Raw genomic sequence first — 12,154 nt, forward strand, 5'->3', positions numbered from 1 at the left:
CAAGCCCTCTGTTCCATTATATTGTGAACTTGGCCAAGGCCACCACTCTACAGGGGGTTCTGGCTGGCACAAGGAGTTGGTGGCCACTGCCAGCACAGTCCTGGAGCAGCCCTGGCCCAGGTGGGGCTGCCTCCCCCTCATTCAGTGCTGCTGAATGCCTGACACAGTCCTGCTGTGCTCTGCAGTTGAGGCCAGCTTCTTTTCCCCTTTCTAGCCCCAAGACACCTCAGCAGAGCTTTTAGTAGTTACATGAGCACAGCCTAGAGAATTCTGCGCCTTCTGCATGTCTGAGCCCTGTTAGCATTCTGCCACAATTCCAGAAAACTTCTCTCCTTTGGATAGCAATGATGCTTAAGGTTGAACACATCTGAAATCAAAGCCCTGGTTTGCTACAGAGAGCAAATTGAACTTAGCATCTGGTACCTCTAACCTGGTCATACATCTTTATTATTCCAAAACAAGCAATTCCAGAAAACTTCTCCTTTCAAATATCTTGAGGTTTTCATTTTATTCAAACTCCAAAATGAAATTTAGAGTGTCTTTTACAGGAACGAAACTTTGTTTCCTAATTGATTTTCAGAAATCCATTACTTTTTGCCATGAAGTTGTTTTGCAAAGGTTTGAGCTGCTCCACTGTATTCTGTTCATCACAGTAATTAGTTGGAGGCCTAGATTTCTAAACTCTTTTATAAGATGTAGGCTATCAGACATGCCTCTTAGCAGGATTTGTAGCAAACAAGTAAACCCATGGTGAAGCATTCTAAAACCCAGAAATACTTCAAAGTCACACCGTCAATGAAATAAGATTGTGAGGCAGGAAAGTAATCAGTAGGCTAGTGCATACTAATAAACATGTACAGCAGGTGCAAGGTGGACAATCCTTTGAAATGCTGAAGCTTTCAGTGGCAATATAAAATTAGAAGGAAATAAAATAAGAACATGAGGCCCTTATTCATGATCTTGAATTCATAGACAAGGCTCACAGTCACTATCCTCAACTACAAGGACAGCCATTCTCCTGCCACATGGAAGCAATCTCTTATCAGCAAAAACACCTGCAGGGATGCTACAAAGAATAAGTGCCACAGGCAGGCATTTCCAACTAGATCAGGAATTGGTTCATATGAATGGTGACAGTGTTCAGTTGAAATGACTGAATGTAAGTTGAAAAACAGCACCCTATAACCTGATGGCTTTATGAACATAATGAAAACACTGCATGGCAGTACAGGAGGGTTTACAACTGCTGCAATCTATTTAGCCATCTGTCCAGCAAAAGGTCAGTGTAATTAACAGTTTAAGGACACATTCTGACACAAAAAAGTAGAGACAAGACTTCATAAAAAGATAATCTAAATCAAGAAAATAATTACTTTGATTCCAGAGAACACCATTAATTTCTTCCAGAACACAGATCTATTTCCATATAAAGTGCTGTAGAAAAACGTTACTACAACCCTTCAACACGTGTTTCAGCCTTATTAAAACACCAAGGATGTCCAGCTTTAAGACTTGTTTCTGGGATCAGACACCAAAACCCCTTCAAGAAGCAACTCTAAAATGTCAACTCTTTCACCCTTTCAGCCCCTTTTCTAGGTTGCCAACTCTAAAATACCAATTGTAATTTTAATATACAATTACATTGCCTAGAATTTGGAAAGCATGAAGGTGATCACAATAAATGCTTTAAAAATCCCCAGCATTTAAAGAGCACAATTCCAATAAATAGGAATGGCTAGAAGCCAAGAAAAGGTTATTGTTTGGGTGAAGAACACACATAGCTGAATTTGCAAGGAAGTTCCAGAGGTCTCCAAGCCAGCAGTGGCCCATGGAGAGCTGCTCAGTCTCATGGTTTCAATTCCCCTGCTTTTACTATCTGTAGTAAATTCCTGCTCCCAAACACGACAAGTATTCTACCATGCCCAGATCTTAATGAGCATTTATAGAAAACCTGCACATGGCTTCCTGCATGGGGCTTTTAAGCACAGCACACCACATTAAGGGCAGAGGCACCTGAAGATTGCTACTGCCTTGAAAATCCCAGCAGCATCACTCTGTGCTGGAAACAGCCAGACTGGATGGCCACAGACACCTAGAATTGCTAAGCCTAGCTCTGTCATCCAAAAGTCTACCAAGGTAGAAAAAGCAGTCAGAGCCAGAAAAAAGAGCAGACTTAATTTAAATGAAAGTGCACATACTAGATTTTATTTTCATACTAGCAGTTGCCAAAGGAATGTTTCCTGGGATCTTTAAGCTTAAATCTCGTGGTCTTAAAAACAATGTGGGACCAATCATACAACTTGCAGCCACACCATGCTCGGAACAAGCACTACTCTGATTTGTACAGCTGGGGATCCAACATCCACACCCTCGGGAACAAACGGGTGTCACCAACCCAGAAAACCACTTGGGATACAGCAAATACCTTTTTCTCTTTTGGAAGCGCTGCCCCCGTCACAAATCCAGAAAGGTGGCAGCTTAAGTAGGAACAATTCCAAAGGTTCTGATGAGAATATGTGGGAGCAATTTCCGTTACTGCTGAGTGATAAGAGCTAGTATGCAGGTTTTAAAGTTTTTCTTTTAAAAAAATTTAAACCTATTGAAAATATTATGCTGCTTAAGTTTAATCCTCACTTGGTAGAAATCCATATAACTTTACTGAACTTAGCTCAAGTACACTGATTTTTCTTAGGCCAAATATCTAAATGCAACTTGCACACAAAGGTCTGTGAAATTTCACAGGAATTAGGCACACAGAATCCTACAAAATTCATTTACAAACCCCTAGAGATGGAGAATAACTAAGAGGGTTTTTGGTCTATCTTTAGGAAAAAACAGTTTTCAAATGCACTATTGTCATGCTACAAAAGAAAAAGTTAAACTCAGTCCTTCTTCATGAAAAAGCTTTAGCAACCCCATGAGGCAAGTAGAAATATGTTAAATTCTTATTGAGTGAGAAATACATGGGTATTTCCATGGGTATATACATAACCTACAGCTGTTAATGACAATGAACTACAGCTGTCATTATCAAAGAAACAGTAACTTGTTTAAATACCACAGTTAAAGAATGACCGCCTGCCAAAGCACATTTAACTTCAGGTAGCATCTCTGCAATAGACAAAATAGACATCCATTCCAAAGATAATCCCAAAATTATCATTTTCTCACTCAGTGGATTTATGTGATTTAACATGCAGTCATTTTCTCATTAAGACCTAAATATAAAGTACTTGAACAAGTGATTGCTGCATTCAAACCATTACAGAGCATTTCTTTAGTGGTGTTCCTGCCAGTGATACCCAGAACATGTAATGATTTGCTTTTAAAAGCCAACATGCTGTAAGAGTCAGGCACCCTCAAGCTGCTTCACACATCCAGGTGCAGTAGGAAGCAGCTGCCCACTGGGGCCTGGGTAGGTCCAACATCAAAGCCAGTCAGCTTTTCTGCAACCTCCTCCCCTGCAAGCAAGGTCACCTCACAGCAGAGATCACATCTAAGCCTTTTAAAACCTTGGCCTTCAATCCTTTGGACCTTCTCTTGTTCTCTCAGAGTTCTGGTTTATCAGATGACCCTGGAGTAATGGCAATTACCCCCACAACTGTACACATCCTGAGCCAAGGACCAGTCACTGCCAGTGGCCTTGCAGCCTTCCCCAGCACAGCTGGAAACAGCTGTATGGGCAATATACACACACTTCCACAGCTGAAGGAAGGGAGCAGTGATTGTCAAAGCCTGCTGATTAGCTAAGAACAGACAGGTAACAAGTTATATCATTTACTGCAAAATAAAAAAATTTTTAAAAAATCAGAGCAAAGTGTGTTTCCTTACAGAAATAGTGCCACATCAAAAACTGGATTTGCAGAGGTAGTAGATTCTCTCATGTAAATGGATCTTAAGTGCATCTGAGATATTAAAAAAGAAATCAGAGACAGTCAAGATTTTTTAATTCACAGTTCATAGGCTCCACATGTTAAGGTACCTAAATGCCACAGGAATAACTCTCTAAACACCACCTTCCCAACCTCAAAACAGCCCTTCTCACAATTCACAAAACAATGTAGCTTTCAATAAAAACTAGCAGAAAGCTAATAGCCAGCTCTCTTTAAATATAAGTATATTCTTAATTTTCATTTGCTACAGTAAAGCATGACAGACACAGGCTGGATCATGTGGCTTGTGAAAATCGGAACACTCCCTGAACTCTTAAAGAGCTTGCAGTTGTGCCCAAATATTTCTGGCACACTATGAACAAAGTTCTAGATATGACATAAAATGAAGATATTTTTAGGAATACCACTTCTAGTCCTCAAATTCCATGAAGGCATAGGAAATAATGCCACATGTATCCAGCCAAAATTTCTAAAAATGGCACTGCAACATGAATTTTGGGGGCAGGGCCTAAACAATAGATCCTAAATATATTTCATCAAAATGATGGATATTTTCCTGTCAGAGCAAAACCCTAGGTGACAACCCAGGGTTTTGGGGTGGAAGAGGACAGCACAATACTGTGTAAAGCAGAAGCTTCAAATACCAAGGCACTGAAAACTTGCAACTGCATTTGGAAGACCAATCGTATCCTAGTTAGCTGACCAATCATAATGAAAACAGAGCCAGGCACTCCAAGTTCTTTCACACAAGTATAATTACCTGTTAGAAACCTATTCATTAGTGACCACTGTGTTACAAGAGGGTTTTCAGAAGCTGGGACTGGCTGGCAAACAGTACATTAACTAAAAATGCTTTCCTAATCAGAATTCATAGAATAATGTGTACAGCTCTGCTCTCTAATAAAAAAAAAAAACCTCATGTTGAAAGGCTTTCTTACCCTCATTCACAACAAAATGAAATGTGGTATTTCAGTGCTCTTCTCAATAGGCAGCCATAATAAATCTGTACTGAATAAATGACATACCCCTCCACATAGAGTCAAAGGCCATTAGTGAACCAAACATTGAGACACCTCTGAACACCAGTAACTAAGAACACAGCCACACTCTTCAGCTCTCCATTTCTTTTTGACCCGTTTAGTATTTGGGAAAATACCTTGAGACTTTCAATAAGAGTTTCCAAATTGTCCAATGATTTCGGATTACATAGAGTAGAATGCTATATTATTCAGATATTTGTATCCTTTTAAGTAAAAGTTATGACTTCACAGCACAAGAAAAGTTTGTCCTTGAGGTAAGGTCACAGAAACAACCTACCCAACAAAGGTGTTTGCAGGTTATGTGAAACACCAGGAACGTTTTGAAGAGCATGCAATGAATGTTATAAATAAGGTTGCTTGTGCTTGGGATTTTCTTCTTGCCCTACAAAATTATTTCAATGACAAAAATTCCTGCTGTTGAGAATGAAAAACTAAGAAGTCAATAGTCACACAGGCAAAGCAACAAAAATCCTCAGGTTTAGAGAATTAGCATGACCTTGGAAAGAGCCAACCCACAGCTGAGAGCAGCTACCCTCTGACTCAGCTGTGAGCAAATCATTAAATTGCTCTTATTGGTTTTCCCTGAACTTGCTCAAGGCAATTCTGATTTTTTTGTCTTAGGTTTAGACAACAAGAACTCGTTACACAGGGGACTCTGTTTCTTCACAGAAATCAGTCTCTACATAAAGTTCCACAGAAGAACTTTTTTTTTAAACATTTCAGAAATAAAGTCTCCATACAAAATACTTCTCCTTATGTGAACAATCCAAATAAGCATAATATCCTCTGTGAGAAAGGCAGGAGAATATTGCATGCTCTTCCTCCTCTGCAAATTATGCAAGCACCAATACAATCCCCTTGGGACTACTCCAACAGCAACAGGTTCCATTGAAGCATCATCAAAAGCCAGAATACATCTCTTTAAATCATGCAGCACACACTCTGCATGCTGTGCCCAATTGCAGAAATGCAGAAAAACAAAGGGGCACTTTCTAGTGCCACAGCTGACTTAAGTATGATTCAAAGAGCTCGCTGAGGTCAAAGTGGGGAAAGGGTTGGCATAAATCTCAATGTAATTCCACTGAGTTATGTGTGAGCACAGCTCTTGAGGCAGATTATCTGCCACAACATGACCTCTCCAGCTCCTAGTACACAGTTTAGTACGCTAAATTTCCCTGCTTATAAAATTACCATGACCTATCAGCTGTGATGGTTTAGACCCACAACTGCTCCCACCACATAGTACTCCACATCCCTCTGCAAGTGACTCAGAGTGCAGGTACCTCTAGGCTGGCTGCTGCTCCACAGCGACCCAGGCAGGGGAAATCCATTTGCAATTGTTCATAGCCACAGTCCCAGCACTCCCACCTTCAGCTGGAGTCAGGCTGAAATACTCTTCTTTATCCTGTGGGGTTGAAAAAAGCTACCTTTTAGGAAAATAACACAACAGGAGCCCATAGCAAGCTACTGCTAATGGGGTGGCTGAAAGGGGTCACAGAAAGGTCCTCCAGATCAAAGAGCAGAATGTTCTTGGCTTCTAAGAGTGCCAAGAACAAATCAAAGCAAGACAGGCAGACTTCTGGCAACGATGAAGCTGCTGATCAATGTTAGAGAGCACAGACAGAATCCACTCTCAGATGAGAGCCACAATCCACAGGTCAATGAGGATAGGGACTCACAAACTGATGGGGGTGGGGAGGAAGACTTCAACTACTGCTCTGGTTCTCAGATGAACACAAGAGCCAGAGGCAGCCTAAAACCTAGGAAGCACTGGGTTGTGCATCCTGGGACAGCTTCCACTGCACACTGGGGCTGGGGAGGAGCATTTTGTAGCACTGCACCCTTCCACAACACAAAACACATATCACAGCATCTTAATAAGCATATTTCATAGCATTCTAACAGGATATTTCATGTTGCACAACACATTAATAGACAGAAGAGATTATTTTGGGAGAACATGATATAACAGTAATTTGCATTCACATGAGAATTCACAAAAATAGAGAGGTATTTATGTGGTAGGAACAAGAGGCAGACACTTAGTCCCTTCTGTTCAAACCATTTCTTGTAGAGCTGTATTTTACCATATTTCCCCAAGACATAAAATGGAATTTTAAGAAGTAGTGTTATATAATGGTGATGACATTGCAAAGCAAAGCATCCCTGCCACTTGCTCTAGACTAGACCACTGTGCTTTTTCTGTACCTCAGGGAAACTAGTCATACAAACTATTTTGTTCTGTATCTTTTTGTGCTCTTTTTTACTTCTAAACAACCAACCCTTTGACTTCCTCAATACACAAAAAAGAAAAAAAATTAATTCTTCAACATAGATGCCTACACTGTTCCCAACCTCACTAATGCAAACTGAGCCCTTCCTAAACTTCCTCTCACACTCAGCAAGCTTCCCCCCCTAGCCCTGCTGCTCTTCTCAGTGCCAAGCTCTCCTGAACAGGCACACACAAGCATATGAATGCACACCATATAAAGACAGAAGGGGTAAATTTTCTTTCAAATACAGGCTGTAAGAGAAGAGGTATTAAAAACCAAAATCTTTAGTCCCAATACTGGAAAAAGTCCAAAGGGGTGGTAGTTCAAATGAAAGATTTTTTTTTTTTTCTTAATCTGTGCTGGAAATTGGAAAGAATAACAACCATCTGCTACTTTCAGTTCTCTTGTGGACACTGTGTTGAATGATGCAGTGTTTTGCCTTTCAGTCTTCAAAAACTGTGCAAGGATCTGCAGAGGAAGCTGAAAGGAGAGGAAAAATGAAAAAGAAGATGGCCCCAGTGTCTGAGGTCCAGACAGCTCAGCAAGGGAGCTTGGAGCTGCCAGGAAGGCGGTGAAGCGGCACAGCAGGACCCAGCAGAGCCACCGAGCCAACAGCCTGAGTGCTCAACAGCTCACTGCAGAGAGCCTTCCTCTGAGCCAGGGCTCCGTGGAAAATAACAGCCAGAAGGAGCTCAGGAACAAAAAGACCACTTGGCTTGAGACCACGCTGCAGGCAGAGGGACTGTGCTTGTCCAAGAGCAGCTTCCTGCAGCCCCCGAGCACTGGAAGCAGCTGACCCCAGCGAGCTCCTGCCCCCAGCAGCCCCTGGCACTGCCCAAAGCCCTCCAGTGCCTCCAGCCATGTGCTGCTCCTCCTGCCACAGCTGTCCCACATTCCTGCAACAGACCAAGCAGAAGCCACTTGCACAGCAGAAGCCTTTTTCTGTGCCTTCTTTTTTCCAAGCACTGGCATATTCCTGTATCAAGTACCTAAATGTGAACTCCCCTACTATTTTTTTCCAATTCCCATCATTTTAACTGCTGTTGATTTGACTCAAACATTTGGGTCTGTGCCCCAAAACAACCACAAAAGTTGTAATAATTCCATTCAGTAAAACTAAAGAACAAGCACTGATAACTTTAGTATCCTTGTATAGGTACATATACATATGCATCTGTATTTATGAAGAGGGGCCAATGTTTCATTCAAGTTCCACAACAACCAGACCTACTAAAACCAGCTGAAGTTATCAAACACGAAAAGTCCCATGTAAGCTTATTAAATATCTATAAATTCCAAAGCATTATTCTTGACACTTCATAAACTAGTTCCAATATTCTGTAGAAACACTAAAGAAAAATGCTCAAGTAAATATTAAAATTAATTTTAAAATACTACTAAACAAATAAGTCTGTTTTACTTTAAAATTTCATTAGTTTTATGAAAAATGTCCATTAAGAACTCACCAGTCTACATTCCCATTACCTGTTCAACTTTAGTAATATTTTATTACAGTATAAATGGAGCACAAAAAGTTGAAGGCAGAATTCTAATAAACATACACACAAGTTTTTCATAAAGAAAATGTTGTAGAAAATATCTCACACACCAAACACAAAAATACAATCTTAATCTGTAATAAAACCAATAATGGTTTCATAAAAATACTCAAGAAATTATAATTTCATGAAACATTCTTGTTTACTTCAGACAGCTTCATAAACAACTAAAAATTACATACCATAGCCACAACTCTAGAAGTCACTAAAATCTGCTCCATACTCATAGCAAGTGTCCTCAAGGCTGTCACAACATCTTCTCACAGACTCCCCACCACTACAGCACTTAATTCCTCTCAGAAGCCAAAACCATCCTACAGCCATCATCCTACTCTTCTGCAGCTGTTTATATACTCAAATAATTTGTTTCTGTGATTGAAATCAGCTGAAAGCAATTAAGACTAACAAGGTTCAGGTGATCAGAATCTCCCGGAATAACAAGGGCCATGACCAACACCCTCAGCCATGGCAAATGGGGAAAACAAACAAACAAAACCCCAGCCCATGCTGGACCCCAGCATCATGAGCCTTTCTTCATGAAGGACCCAGCTTTTGATCATTGAGGACTTTGCTTTTATTGCTCAGAAGTTGGAGCTTCACTGCCTTTCACACAGCAACATAGACTAGCTCACTAAACCCAAGGAGCTGCCAGCATTTCCCAGCCAGAACCTGCACAAAGCAGCAGGGTTCCCATGGGCCACTGACCCCAGGGGCAGCCAGCTGTGGGCTGGGCAGGTCCCTCTGCTCCAGGGTGCCCTTTCACACCCCTTGGATGGCACTGTGAGTGGAGGCTGGGGCCGATTCCATCTGGCTCCACATCAGCCCCTCAGCTGGGCACTGCTGAGCTCTCAGAGAAAACTGGTGATGCCTCTCTTCCCTCCCTGGGGCAGGGGGGAAATAAAAAGGGAAGAAAAAAAGAAAGGGCAAAACTTCACCAAGGCAGCAAGCAAAAAGTGTAAGAAAAAGCCCTGCAATCACCAAGGTCAGAGAGGGAGGGAAAGACTAGAAGGTCCTCCAGGCATCTGAAGGGCACAGAGCCCAGAGAGGAGCCCACACTGGAGCAGGTGGAGATGCCCTGGAGGAAAGCACAGCCTGTAGAGAGCCTATGCAGGAGCAGGGAGGAGAGTGATGAGGAAGAAGCAGCAGATAGGATCTGTTGTGAAGTGACCACAATCCCCTCTCTCCTCTCCATCACTCACTGTATTATTTCATTTCCTGTGTTTGTGACCATCCAAATCTAATTTAATTGGCAATAAATTATTTTCCCCTACCTGAATCTATTTTCCCCTTGATGGCACTTGGTAAGTGATCTGTTTTTTGTCTCAATCTACAAAATTTTCATTTTGCCCTCTCACCCTGTCCTGTTGACAAGGAGAGTGAGTGGGCAGCTTGGTGGGCATTGGCTGCAGTACACAATCAAGCCACCACACATCCCCAGCCAGCAACCTTGATGGCCTGACCTTCCACAGCCACCACCAGGTCATAGTAGTTCTGCAGAGCTGAACATTTGCTGAAAACCCCTCTAATGCTTTGTGATGCTTATTTCATGGATCCAGGTGCAACAGCATGGGACACTGTCTCTACCCTCCATCTGAACCTCCTGTGGGGGTGGTAGGGCAACTAGCAGGGCTGCTGCCAAAATGGTTGTGTAGTGCTGACAAAGGGCTTGCCTTACAAAATCCTGGCCATCTCCCAGTGGAGTTTCAAGTACACATCCATGAGCCCCTGTATGTGCCTGCATTTGCCTCAGCCAGTCTTGCATCACAGTTTCAGTCAAGCAGAAAGCAGGACCAGTCAGTCAATAAAAATGCCAGAGCTAGGGTTCAAGGCATAACAAAGGAGAAGTAACATGAATTTGTGAGACTCCAGCATATGCAACGACAACAGCTTGCAGATGGTTTGGTGGTTTCTAGCGGATATGGGGAGGAATAACATAATCCACAAATATCAGAAGAGTATGACACCAATTAAGAATACCAAGACTTAATACCGGAAGCCTTACAGTCTAAATAGAAATATTGACTCTAGTATGGCTGGGGTTCGTTTGCTTGTTTCTGTCCACATGTATTGTCATCTGTCTCCACAAGCCACAGGAATTCAGCACAAAACAGACTGCCAACTTCCAGCAGCTTTGGAAACCTCCGCTTCTCTTTCCTTTTGCATGGACAATACATAGAGCTGCACTCAGGATGCTGAGCCAAATTCAGTGTGGCAGGGGGGCAACTGGTTGAAATGACTACTCAAATTCAAATGTTATTTAAGCTATCAAAACAAGGATTCTTAGGAAGCTATACATTTAATTAAAAAATTTATCCATAACTCTAACTTCAAATGTATCTAGAATCAAAGTGGACATGAAGAAATACTCAACTATACATAAGTCATTCCTCACAAATTCCTGTGTAATCCTAAAAATACTTTCAAGAAAGAAGATACACCATCTTTTCATGGGTGATAAGTTTCCTCTGTGCTTAGAAAGAAATGTTCTGGATAGAAGTGTGAGTCAATTAGAAAATTATAAAAGAAAACATCGAACAATCATACTCATTGCACAAGAAAATCATAATGGAGTGATCACTGAAAACCCTGCTCAGGGGGAATCATCCTGACACAAAGATGCAGATGCTTCATTACTTAGTTCAACTATGCCTTGAACCCAAATTATGCTTACCCTTGTTCCTGTGGTATTTATTGATATTCTGCACACTGACCCTTTCCTAAACTTTAACCTTTCCTTGAAAGTACTAGTAGCTCTTATTCAACCCAGTTATCTCCATCTCAGCCATGGGCAAAGACAGTTTGCTTCACTTGATGTCATTCTCATTTATCTTTGCATCCCATCAGCTCTCAGAAAGGCTCATGGGGCAACCCCTGGCAAATTGCTCAATCCTTCCTCTTCCTTATGCCAACATTTTAAAGGTTCCTTTTGATCTTAGCTACAAGTCTAGGATGAATAAACCTCACCAGACCAGCAGAGGCTACAAAAACAAATCACAAGTTTTATCATTGCTTCATTGTCCTCAAGGACCCTTGGCATTTTGTGGAGTCTGTCTTCTCACAAGCACTCTTTTCAGCTCCAGTTAGTTTATATTTCCAGCCCTGTTCAGTATAACCCTGAATTCTGGCAGAAAGTCACATAAATGTAAATACACTTGTTAAAAAGAAATATATATTTATGCACACACAACTTGCTTTCATTCTTTAGTTATAAATAACATGTCATGTCTTCCCTGACTAAAGTAATACACCTTTCAATATCTTTAAAACAAACCAAATTACAGCTCTGACCCAAATACCCTCTTTTTTTATAGCCAGATTGTATTTCTGTGGTGAATGCTTTGCTTAGGTGAAATTACCTTCAATTTAGCTTGGACTATACTTACAAAGTC

General features: G+C 41.4%; 1 long non-coding RNA gene across 20 annotated transcripts in view; it reads right to left on the bottom strand.

The window, feature by feature from the left end:
* The window catches only part of LOC135304996 (uncharacterized), a 118,729-nt gene extending 109,644 nt beyond the window's left edge, over positions 1–9,085 (bottom strand). For 17 of the 20 annotated variants that reach the window (XR_010366265.1, XR_010366255.1, XR_010366259.1 and 14 more), the window contains exons 1-2: positions 8,948–9,085; positions 6,217–6,338 (exon numbers count right to left, since the gene is read on the bottom strand). This is a non-coding gene — a long non-coding RNA (uncharacterized LOC135304996). Of the gene's footprint in view, positions 1–5,680; positions 5,760–5,799; positions 5,926–6,216; positions 6,339–8,947 lie in introns of those variants that run through there. The other 3 variants (XR_010366257.1, XR_010366266.1, XR_010366264.1) reach the window with 2 other exon arrangements.
* Positions 9,086–12,154: the final 3,069 nt, after the last annotated feature.

The sequence above is a fragment of the Passer domesticus genome, chromosome 7 (assembly GCF_036417665.1).
Source record: "Passer domesticus isolate bPasDom1 chromosome 7, bPasDom1.hap1, whole genome shotgun sequence".
Classification (NCBI taxonomy): domain Eukaryota; kingdom Metazoa; phylum Chordata; class Aves; order Passeriformes; family Passeridae; genus Passer; species Passer domesticus.